The sequence below is a fragment of the Furipterus horrens genome, unplaced genomic scaffold (genome assembly GCF_987537825.1).
Source record: "Furipterus horrens unplaced genomic scaffold, mFurHor1.1.pri manual_scaffold_12, whole genome shotgun sequence".
NCBI lineage: Eukaryota > Metazoa > Chordata > Mammalia > Chiroptera > Furipteridae > Furipterus > Furipterus horrens.
Genome location: NW_028327182.1, coordinates 18,315,577 through 18,327,988, shown reverse-complemented (window position 1 = coordinate 18,327,988; position 12,412 = coordinate 18,315,577). Strand labels below are relative to the sequence as shown.

The following is a 12,412-nucleotide window of genomic DNA, read 5'->3' as shown; positions in this document are numbered from 1 at the left end:
GGAGACTCATGAGGTGAGAGGAATCGGCAGACCATTGTGGAGGGAGTTTAGTGGAGGGAGAAGAAGAGGGAGAAAGCATGAACTGAGCAGCCCTAATTGAAACTGGAGAAGTATGAGGGATTTTCAGAGCAGTTCAGGATTCTGGCCTTTATCTGAAGATGGTTGGGAGGCGTTGGAATAGTTTTAAGCAAAGAAATGACATGATTCTGGACAGGAAAGCTATTTCCTGAAAAGCTATTGGCTGAGCCTTTTTTGAAATATTAAAAGATGTGGAGAGTGAAATAGTAATTTTAGAAATTCTTTGGAATGTGAGTAAAGTCGGGCTTTAGTATTTTTAGGGGGATTTTAAAATTGAGATAAACTTGGAAATGCTCTCTTCTGTTTTCTCAATAATATCCTGAATTTCTTTCTTTCTTTCTTTCTTTTAAAGATTTTATTTATTTTTACAGGAGAAGGGAGGGAGAAAGAAAGAGAGAAACATTGATTGTTTGCTTCTTGTATGCGCCCCAACTGGGGACCGAACCTGTAACCCAGGCTTGTGCACTGACCAGCAATCGAACCGGCGGGCTTTTGCTTTGCGAGACAATGCTTAACCAACTGAGCCACACTGGTCAGGGCAATATTCTGAATTGCTTGGGTCACTTAATGTGAAAAGTGGTAGCTTAAAATGTGGCCAAACTCTTCATGATACATAATTTACTTTGAAAACTTAAGGCTTTGATAGTCTCATTTATAATACATGGAGCTTTATAGCTTTTATATAGTAACAAGTTTCATGTATTTGAGTTGCAGCTCTTGTCAGTTTCTATTGGTGATTTTATTTTTTTCCACTGTCATAACTGTAAGATCGTATTTCAGGGAATAATATGGTATAAAAGTGTGCCTTTGGAAATTCACACTTACGTGTGTATTCATATACATGTGTTTGTATATAGTACATGCTGTATGATTGTCATTGTCCATTTTTAGATAAGGAACGTTGGATCAGTTTGCTAGCATGTGCTACAGATGATAACTGCAAGTGGTGGAGATGTCTGTCTATCTTCAAGAGATATCTATTTTTTTAATTGTCACCCAAGGACATGTTTATTGATTTAGAGAGAGAGGAAGGGGTGTGTGTATGTGGGGGGAAGAGAGAGAAAGAGGGACAGAGAAACTTTGATTAGTTGCCTCCCATATGTGCCCTGACTGGGAATTGAACCCACAACAATGGTGTGTGCCCCAACTGGGGATCGAACCACAAGCTTTTGGTGTGTGGCACAATCTCTGACCAACTGAGCTACCTGGGCAGGGCTGAGATATCTATTTTTAAGAAGGTAGAGAGATCTCAGGGTGAGAGTTCTACCCCTGATTGAGAAGCAAAGCTCAGGCTAGCTCAGATATTCTCATTAAGACTGAGCAGGAGCTGGGAGGAGTAGCAGATGGACTTCTAAAACAGCCGCCCCCTCCCCCCGGGATGAAGGCCTCCTTCCTTTGCACTGCGAAGATCCTCAGCCACTCTGCTGGTGCATGTCCAGGCACCACATGGAAAGCTTGCTGTGGAGTTACCCACCCTTCACACTGTGCCTGTGGCGGTTTTCTCTTTCCAGTTAGAGGCCGATTGGGGTAATACCTATCTATATTGGTGCAGAAGAAACTCATGCTACTTACCTCTAAGATGAACTTGGTTTGTATTCATAAATATAAACCAGTAACAAAATCTTACTTGCTTTTTGGGAAAACTAACAGCAAGAAAAATAAACAGAGGACCTCACTTGGTAGGAAATGAGTACCTTAAGAGAACAGAGAAATTAGAGTGCTCAGAGTTAAGAGAGCAATATACTTTTTAAAAAATTCTCACCTGAGGAGATGCTTACTGATTTTAGGGAGAGGAGAAGGGAGGGAGAGAGAGAAGGAGAGAAACATCAATCGGTTGCCTCTTATATACATACACCATGACCAGGGACCAAACCTGCATCCCAGGCATGTCCCCTGACAGGGTGTTGAACCCGTGACCCTTTGGTTTATGGGATGATGCTCCAACCAACTGAGCCACATCAGCTGGGGCAGTAATACACTTTTAAAACAAGAACAGATTGCTGGGAAAATAAGCAATCAAATCACCTTTAAGTCATTTTTAATTTCTTAGAAATACTTAAAGAATAAACAGAGCTAAAAACCAAGCTGCTCACCTGATTTAGTCAAAGGGATCTCCCAAAAAGAGAGAAAAAATAGAGAAGCTAGGGGACACAGGGGACAGATCCAGAACCTCTATAGATTTAGAAGCAGGAACAGATAGTTTAGAGGAAGAAAGTACCAAAAAATAACAGAAGAAAATTTCTTTGAGCTGAAGAAAGGCAAGTCTTCAGCATGAAGTAGAATAGATGAAAAAAAAAAAAGACCTGCACCTAGGTTGAATGTCAGATTTTCTAAAGTTAAAGAGAAAATCCTAAAAATGTTCAAGGGAAGAAAAAGTTATCTGCAATGGTAACAGACCTCAGGTATTTCATAAGCAATATTGGATGCCAGATGAAAAATGAATAGTTTCTTTTAAAGTTTTGAAGGAAAGTTATTTTCAAACTATAATTTTGTACCCAGGCAAATCATAAATTGTGGAGCAAATGGAAGAGGTTCTGCAAAGATTTATAAAATTTTACTCTGTGCCCCTATTTTGATGGTGGAAAAGTATAAGGAAAAAGACCCATGAGATCCAGAGAGCATTGGCCACTGAGGTATGACCTAGGAGAAGCCAAGGAAGATGCAATAAGAAAGTGAGTTGAAGCTGTAGGCCTGTGATGTGCTTCACCTGGTGGTTAGGGTCTAGTGCCAACCAATTGGTTTTCTTTCCCTTGGTCCTTTTACAATACCTAGTTCCTCAGTTAATGCTACTTACTACATCAAAACACTGAAAAGCCACGTTTGTGTCGTTTGCCCTCTCATGGTCACTTTAAAGCTGTCGTAATCACAACTATAGAATGGAATGGAAATGCAATAAACCTTGACCATGTAAAAACAGAACTAACTGTCAGATCCAGAGATGAGGTGGCAGCCAAGTGTGTGTGTGCTAACGGTCTCTTCTTTTCACCGTGGGAAGTGGGCTACCAACAAGGTGGTATGGGTTGTCTACTTAAAGGTATAGACACTGCTTATATAATTGCCTCCCAGTTCTAAGACAAAACTCCTGGAAAGTGGGTCTGGCTGTCTTAGATTTTTCCACATATGTTAATGTTCTTCTATGTGCAGGTATTACAGCAAAGTCATGAAAGTGGTTAATTTTAGGCCTCATGCCCCTCCCCCAAAAGTCATTTTTTTTTTTTTTGTCCAGACTCTTAAATTTATGTTTACTTTCTACTACCTCTCCAGATTAGTGGGTCAGAGGCCTTTTCTGCCATTGGAGTATAACCCACATGCATTGTGTCTCTCACTGAAAGACGAGTATTATAGAAAGGATTGTCCAAATGTCATTTCCATTGCTCTTCTATTCAGTAACTCCTCGTGCATCCTAATAGCCTACTGGGCTTGGATTCCCTACCACACTGGACATGGTCAAGGTTAGGAAACAATTACTGGTTATCCATTCTATCCTTAGTTTCTGGAGGGGAGGGGCACTACTTTCAGACACAAGATCATCTAGCCTGTTCCTTCATAGAATGAAATTCTGTAGCATCTTTCTTAGCCGACCTCATTTGTGCCGTGTAGAACTTGGAAGTTATTCTAGCTGGCTGTCGTAGCTTGCATTGTGGCCGGGGCCTCATTGAAAGCTGCTCTCTAGAACCTGCGTGACAACATCACGTGGCTGATGGATTATTAGGTCACTCTTCTCCCTTGTTCTTTTCAGGTTAAGTCATTGCTTTCACACAGGCCCTCTTGTCACATTCTGTAGCTGTTTCTTCATAGTCCTTAAATTTGATTTAAACCTTAGCCGTCAGGCCTAAGGGAAGACTTGCTTCTATAAAAGGGAATTTTTAAACATGCCTTTGAAGTGTAATTACTATTAAAGTAGATTTTTTTTTAATCTCCCTTATTAACTGCTGGTGAGAAGTGTGTTGATGGCCAGGTGAAGCTGTAGTGATCACTCTGAACCTGGACACACCTGTAGTTGGTCTGTGAGGGCTTAAAGCTTTTCTTCATTTTGGCCAGTGATTAAGTGAAAAGCAGTTGATGGTCCAGAGGATTTCCCCTTTCCACCCCTCACTTTTCAGCTTTACCTTTAGACCATCGTCCTGGTTGGAGAAGACCCACGGAAGGATCCAGTAGTGAGAGAAGAGCATTCGGCTGTGGTCTTGGGACTGGTTAAGGTCTGAGAAGGAGACGAGATTTAACGCTTTCATTATGATGACCAGATACTTTAACCAGCAAGATCGCTTGACTGTTCAGACCTAGGAAGTATTTGGCCTAGTAAATTCATATTGAAACTACTATAAACCTCTGATCGCTGTGGAATAAATGTTATTAAGCAGTACTCTTCATGGTGAGACTTTGTAACTCTCATTGAACACATATTTATTAAACATTTATCTGCCATTCATTGGAGGTATATAATCCCTGAGTTACTTTCAAATTTAATCCTGATGCTGAAAGTGACTTTCTTGATTAGCGCTAGATATTATTTAAATGTATATATCAACTCTTTTACTAGATGTTTCTTAAAAGTGGGATAAAGTCATATTTTTATCAATTATTACATTTTGAATGCAACTCAAAGTTGAAATATTGAGTATCTACAGTGTTATGGGGTTATAAATGAATATATATCATGGTTACTAATTTTAAATCATTACATTTGTCATCATAGGTTGAATGTGCTAGAACTGTGGGAAAATATTCAAATTAACCCAATAGATATTTCTAGCTATAATTTGAGGATTGAGAAGGTTGGGGGTAATGACTAACTTACCCTGATTGAATACTCCCTAAGTATACCAATTAGGAATAGTATTTACTAGTTCCTTGGCCCTTCTCCTTATATGAATCCACTGGCAAATGCATAATAGTTAAATCCTCTTTACTTTCTGTATGCCTGGGAAAGGACACTATGAACACCTGTTTCAAAGTAATAGTAGGACTTTCTCGATCCCATATGCTTATTTGTCAGGTCAGAAAGAGCTGTGGAGAAATTAATGCTACTCAGGTTTACTCAATAAAAACAGTGGATCAGATAAGCTGCAAGCCATATGTTACTGCTGCAGGGGCCTTGCCCAGGCTGGGAGCCATGTCAGCAGCGCTTATTTAGGTAAACATGCAGCCTCTCCAGGAAACTTATACCTCAGTCTGTGCAGAGTTTCTAAGAGGGAACCAGTGAAATACCATCTTTGCCTGAGGTCCTTAATGCCTTTGTTTAAGCTTAGCCCAAATAACTGAGTGCCTCTATGTGCCAACCTTCTCTGTAGGCTCCAGGTACATAAAGATGTAATACCACTGAGGAAGTTTATACTAGAAAGGCTGGTTCTGAAAATTAAGGTCTTCCTGCCCTGGTGGTGTGTGGGTTTAGGTCAGGATGCTGTGGTCTGGATTAAACTTCCTGCCTATGTAAGGGAGAATAAAAAGTGTTAAGAGCTGATGTCTCCCATCCCTTTACTGATCTCAGATCACTCTGTAACTAGCATTAATAAAGGGCCCTGTAGTTGAATTCCTCTAATTGTTTGACTTAGAACTGAGGGCTGCCTACCTGTTGCATAAAGAAACAATAAAAGCAGGATTGAAAGTTGGTTACTCTGTCCTCACTTCCTTTTCCCTTACTTTCCAAGTCTCTGGTAAAGAGTCAAAGATAAGACCTTAGCCTGTGGCTTTGAAGAAACCATAGTTCTTAAAAATGTGGCATTTGGAACATTTGTTCCTTCTGAAATAGTCTTTGGATAAATAAGTGAGAACAGTTGACCCAGTCTGATCAAATTGTTGGAAGTTCAAAGTTCAGTACTTTGTCTCTGAGTTGGTAACACCTGAGGAAAGACTAAGTCTATGAAATTGTCTAGGGAAGGTATATGCACCCTATGTTCATTACAGCATTATTTACAGTAGCCAAGGTGTGGAAGCACCCTAAGGGCTCATCAATAGACAGTTGGATAAAGAGGATGTGGTACATATATATGATAGAATATTACCTGGCTCTAACAAAGAATGAAATCTTACCATTTGTGATCATGTGGACGGACCTAGAGGGTATTATGCTCAGTGAAATAAGTCAGTTAGAGAATGACAAATACCACATGATTTCACTTATATTTGGAATCTGAAGAACAAAATAAGTGAACATAATAAGACTCATAGATACAGAGAACAAACTGATGGTTGCCAGAGGGCAGGGGTTAGAGGGCTGGGTGAAAAAGATGAAGGGATTAGGAAGTACAGATTGGTAGTTACAGAACAGCCATGGGGATGTAAAGTACAGCACAGGGAATAGAGTCAACAATATTTTAATAATTAGGTATGGTGCCAGCTGGGTACTCAGATTATTGGGGAGATTGCTTTGTAAATTATATAAATATCTAACAACTATGCCATACAGCTGAAACTAATCTTGCAGGTCAACTGTAATTGGAAAAAAGAATATAATAGACAAAGGATGCCCTTTTTTTTTTTTTTTTTTTTTTTTTTGAGAGGGCAGGTTAAACTACCTAACAATTAGTAAAAATGAAAGTGGAAAATTTCTGCACTCTGCCTTCTCCCACATAGCTTTTAGAACATTTTTCCTCAGAATTTATAAAATGTTTTTGCTACAACTTGTAACATTTCAGTAGTTGTTTAAAACTGCTTTATAGTTTGAGAACACACACTGCCGACCTTTGCTGTGTGTTTACCTCAGCTTTGCCTATTATCTTGTGACAGGCACGTTTTTTCCGTTGAGAACACTGACACACTAAGATGGCACCTTGTCACGCTCCAGCTCTCAGGACTGGCATGTGACAGGATGCAGACCCGAGTTCTGTTGTCTGGATTTTTAGTCCGCTGTCCTTTTAGTGTCTTGGTCTTTATTACAACATGTTACGAAAAATTGCAGTAAAGAAGTATACGGTTGGCCATCATTACTATGTCTTAACAACTGGCATATCCTTGTAATAAAATTCTAATCCTGTGTGCATTTCAGAGTTAATGTTATAAGACTGGCCTGTATGTTAATTAGCCCAGGGGTTGGCAAACTATGGTCATATCTGGCTTTCTGCCTGCTCATATATGGCCCCTTTCACATGCTTAAATGGTTGAACATAAAATCAAAAGAATAATGTTTCATGTCCCATAATTTATATGACATTCAATGCCTATTGTATATAAGTAGTTTTATTGTAGCACAGCCATGTTCATTCATTTATGTATTGTCTGTGGTTGCTTTAATGCTATGATTACAGACTTCAGTAGCTGCTACAGAGACCACATGGCCTGCAAAGCCTGAAATATTTACTAGTCACAGAAAACACTGGCTGCCTCTTGTTTGAGCCCACCGCTGTGCTCTTTGATTATCATTGGTGTTAAATACAACGCTCTAATCCTTCCAGACCCCTACCTACCTGTGCTTTTAACCAAGTTCCTATCCTAATTTCCAAAATTCCATAGTGACATATAACCTTCAGTGACTAGAATTTTTTTTTATTTACTTATGACAAAGTAAGCCACTTTGACATGTCTGTAAACAACGTGATCACTGCACTTGACCTATCTAAACCTAAATCCATAAGGCATAAATGTCCTTTACAGAATTATATGAAACAGACACTTGCTAACCCCTCCGCGTGTTATTTTTTCAGGCTGAGCCCCGTTACAGAGATGTGTGGTGCAGGCTTCCCTGGGCCAGCACTTCTACTTGGGCCCATGTGGCCAGGCCATTACTACTTCACAGGTTCTTTATTCCAGCCCCTGCCTTCATAGCACATCCACTGCCTGCTAACTTACAGAGAAGGGGCCCTAAGATCCCCCCTTCATCTCCTGCATTCTCTGTGTGCTTACTAGCTCTGCTTGTCTCAGGGGAGAAATCGCCCTCCGTTCGCTCTGCCTTATCTCTTCTCTCTGTCCCAGGATCTTCCTTCCTCTTTTCTGTGGCCTCTTCTTTCATTCTCCTTCTGAAAATATGCATATTTTCTCCTCTATCCTTAAAAATGTCCACCCTTAAATTTCATACTTAAGCTGTGACCCTATTTCTTCTTACTTTTTAGAGCCAAGTCTCTCTCGAAAGATAATTTTTTCTTACTCATCTGGTATCTGCTTGACCTGTTAACACTGATTTCTGCTTTAACTGCTCTGTTGAGTCTGCTTTCAGTGACCCAGTTGTCCTAGACAGTAGTATTTTTTTTTAAGTCCTCATCCTATAGGGTCTCTCTGCAGTAGTTCCCCCTATTAACTATCACTTTCATGTCAAATCTCTTAAGTATCTTTTTCTTTTTTGGACTCCATCCACCCTTGAGCTTCCTGAATTCTCTCTTAATGATCTGCTTCAGTCTTCCTTTATCCACTCTTATATGTTTCTTCCTTATGTCCCTTCTCTTTTCCTTTTCTTTTGGGTGACTTCATGGATGCCCGTGGCTTCATTTGACATCTGTTTTGTGACGTGATGTGTCCTGATCTCTTTCTCTCTAGTCCTCTTCTCTGAACTCTTAACTCCTTACTGGACACCAGCACATAGGCATGTTTTATAACTATCTTGAATTCAATTCATTTCCTTCGTTATTTAAGCCTGTTTCTCTCATGTTCCCTGTCTTAGTGGACGGCATCAGTGTCTTAGAGACCATGGTGTTAGCTTTGGATTCTTCATTTTCTCCATTCCTGTATTCATTGGGTCACCAGATGTTCCCCTTCAGCACAGATGTGGCTTAGCAGGCTCTCACCAAATGTTCTGCTAATACTTTTAGTTCAGTGTCCTGTGGTATCTCATCAGCTCTGCTATGAAGCCTTCTGACTGGTCTCCCAGTCATCCGTCTCTGCCCAGTTAGTTCACCATCTACATGGTTATTTATGTCTTCATAAAACAGCTCTCTGGTCATGCCTTTCTCCTTCTCAGAGTCAAAACACAGATTGGATATTATACTGTATACGGCAGTGCAGAGGCTGGTCCTACCAACCTCTCCAGCCCTAGCGCTTCTCATCTACAGCCTGTGCTGCAGTCCTGGCACATTTGCCTTTCCCTGAGTAGGCGCTGCTCTTCCGTGCCCCCGTGCCTTCACTGGGCTGTTTATGTCTACAGTGGCATTGTGCCCTGCGTGGTGGGCTCCTCAGCCTTCAAGAACCATGTTAAACATAACATCTTCTGGTGAAGTCTTTGGATTCCCTCCAACCGAATCGTTTTCACTTCACTCTGTACTTCATGGGGTTTTTGTTGCACTTACCATATGCCATCACACTCATATCTTACTTGTCTGTCTTCCCTACTAGCTGTTCTTTAGAAATCAGAATGGGAAGAAGGGGAGAAGAGTAACCATATATTACACATCCCTGTATCTGGAGCATCTGGTACTCTGTCGCCGCCATGGTGGGTGCTTACAAAATGAACAAGGAAATGAATTTAAAAAAGCAGGTGGGAGCATAGGGCGAGGCTGATTTCCCAGAATGACTGTGGAACAGGGAAATAGCTATGTGCTATGTGTATCTATGAAAGGCATTTGGAGAACTATTGGAGACTGATTTAATTTTTTTATTGTTTTGGTAGCTGTTGGCAAATGTTGAATGAAGGAACGACTCTGCATGCACGTGGTCTGTAAGTGTTGGGTTTCTGAATCGTTCTGGGATATTTCACTTTTCCTTTGGCCCAGGGGTACACAAGCTTTTGCCTCGGAATATCCAAATGCTACGTGGCCAGTTCCTCAGGACAGAACCTGGGGTAGGGAATGCTGAAGGAGAACATGAATTTGGGGAGCCAACAAGAGAGCCATGAGCAAGGCGGTATAAAACTGTGACTTATTTAGAAACACTAGAGGTGAACATGGGACACACAGCAGTGGAGGAGGGTGGCAGTGGAGAGGGTGCCTGTGAGAGGTTCTGCAGAACCTAACCTTTCAGTTCTTGTATTTGATGAAAAGCCACCATAGTACTTGAATGGAAGCAAGTGGCAGAGTTAAAATGGTGTATGACCAACACAGCTTTGGTAGTGATGCTCAGAACGGGCTTGGTGAGGGCAGAGTTTATTGAGGAACAAATTGCAGTAACCTGGTGGGAAGCAGCAAGGGCTTTAGGGAAGTTGAAGTGGAACATAGTGGGGAAAGCAGTGTTCTTGGAGGCAGTTGAACGTAAAGCTTTTGGGAAAGAAAACCTTGCCAAGTGTGATATGAAGTTTAATCAATGTATCATTATGTTTAGGCCCAACTCTGCTATTCCAGGGGTTGCAATTAAATGAAGAATACATAGTCCACACCACCTCCAAGTATGAGAAGCCCTGTAGCTGTAGTGAGAACTTTGGAGGAGGAATGTAGGAAAACCTAAGTATTGTTCAGAAGTTGATCACCCGTTTTCTCTTTTAGTCAAGTTGCCTTAACTTCTTTCTTACAATCATTTTGATCTTCATTGAGCCTCTCAAGTCATTTAACATCCTTATATTAAAAAACATTAAATTGATTTAAAAACAGAAAATGACCCTGCAGAAAGTTCTGTTTTATTCCTTATAAAAATACTTCCTGTTACAATTCTTCAGTTACATAGTGAAGAATAAGTAGGATGTGAGGACTTCCGCTTCCCTCCCCTCGCCTCCTGTACAACCTCGGGCACTAATGTAGCCTCCTTGTTTTTGTTAGCTTGCCCCACAAATATTCTCCTCCCTCTTCTTAAAAGTCTCCATGCCGAAAGACAATGCAGAGTATTCTTCCTTGTGGTAGATGCTAATTGTGTGGTCAGTTGGGATCTTGCTGTCATAGCCATAGTCACTGTGCCATTGTGCTGGGAGGCTGGGTCACAGTAGTTATTGTGCAGAGTAATGAATGCTGTTGACTTGTGATACGTTGCTGCCTGCACCTGTGGGTGAGAACACGCGGCCACTGTAATTTCCCTGGAAATGAGCCAACTGGTATAGAATAACATTATCTGTGAAGCAAGTTCGTAGTCACAAAGAACTATTGATTTTTTTAACATAGAATTTTTAATGAGAAATTTCGAGTAATAGAGATTGAAGATGTGAGAACAGCTACCAAGTGTGTTGCCTGTGAACCCCTGTTCTTCAGTGGATGTTGGGATTGGGTTTACACACCCAGAAGTCCGGGTGCTGGGAGGGCCCGCTCTGCACGCCTCTGCTCTGGCTCAGGTTGGGAAGAGCTGTTTACCCACAGTCAACTCCGTGTGGGACAAGTGACCTGACTGGTGTCGATTAGGAACTGGGCTTTGCCGCATTGTCCCCTTTATAAATCTTATGGATTCTGAAAGCGCAGCCATCGTGAATGTAGAGGCCTCCTTGCCTGGTTCTTTCTCCTACTTGAGGAAAAGATTTTTTTTTTTTTTAAGTAGTTGTAATGGGATGGTACTTAAATCTCCAGACTGCTTGCTGAAGTAAAAGGAAACATTTTGCTCTTTAAAATAATTTTGGTGATACTTTGCAAGGATCCCCAAATTGCAGATTTGGGAGCTGATTATTCTTGACAAATGACATCCCATCCTTTCCACCCCATTGCCCATTTTTAAGCACTTTTCAACTGTTTGCTCATTAGCATTGCTCATTAAAAGTGATTTGGGGAGCACATTTCCAAGCAGTCCTTTTATGTGTTTTTCTTCAGGTTGTGTCGAGTTTCCAGCAAATATAAACCTATTTATTGCTTAAAGGTAAAGTTTAACCTAATTTATGTTTACTTATTTATTCTCATCCTGCTTAGTATGTCTAAATGATTGCCTTTGGGAAAGTAGATTTTGACTAGTGCAGTAATTTGTATCCCTCAAAGGGAGAGGAAGTGATGCTTGGTGTGACTTACTCAAGTTTTTACAGTTCGGGGTCTTTTTCATGATCCCAAGAACTTAGAAATAGCAAGGGTAATATTGGAGGAGAGAAAAACATTAATGAGCCAACTGAGATAATGTAAGAATTAGATTATCTGTCCATTGTAGGGAAAATTCTTTTTTGTTCGTGATTTTATAGTATTAAAATAATATGTGCCCTGGTGGCTGTGGCTCAGTGGATTGAGTGCTGGCCTGCGAACCAAAGGGTCACATGTGTGATTCCCAGTGAAGGCGCAGGCCTGGGCTGCAGGCCAGGTCCCCAACTGGGGGCATGGGAGAGGCAACCCCGCACTGATGTTTCTCTCCTTCTCTTTCTCCCTCCTTCCCCCATAAATGAATGAATGAGTGAATGAGTAAATACAGACATAAAATCTTTGAAGTAATATGTATACTCCTACCTTTAAATGTTATAGGAATAATATATGTTCGGTATGGACATTTGGAAAATATTTTTACACAAAGAAAAAAAAATCCAGTAAATCACCAGTTAGTCTCTATACTTGTCATCAAAAATAGCTGTCGTTAAATTTTGGCATAT

General features: G+C 40.7%; 1 protein-coding gene across 2 annotated transcripts in view; it reads left to right on the top strand.

Annotated features, from left to right (window-relative positions):
• SLAIN1 (SLAIN family member 1) overlaps window positions 1-12,412 on the top strand; it is a 53,421-nt gene that overhangs the window by 24,294 nt on the left and 16,715 nt on the right. The window lies entirely within an intron of this gene.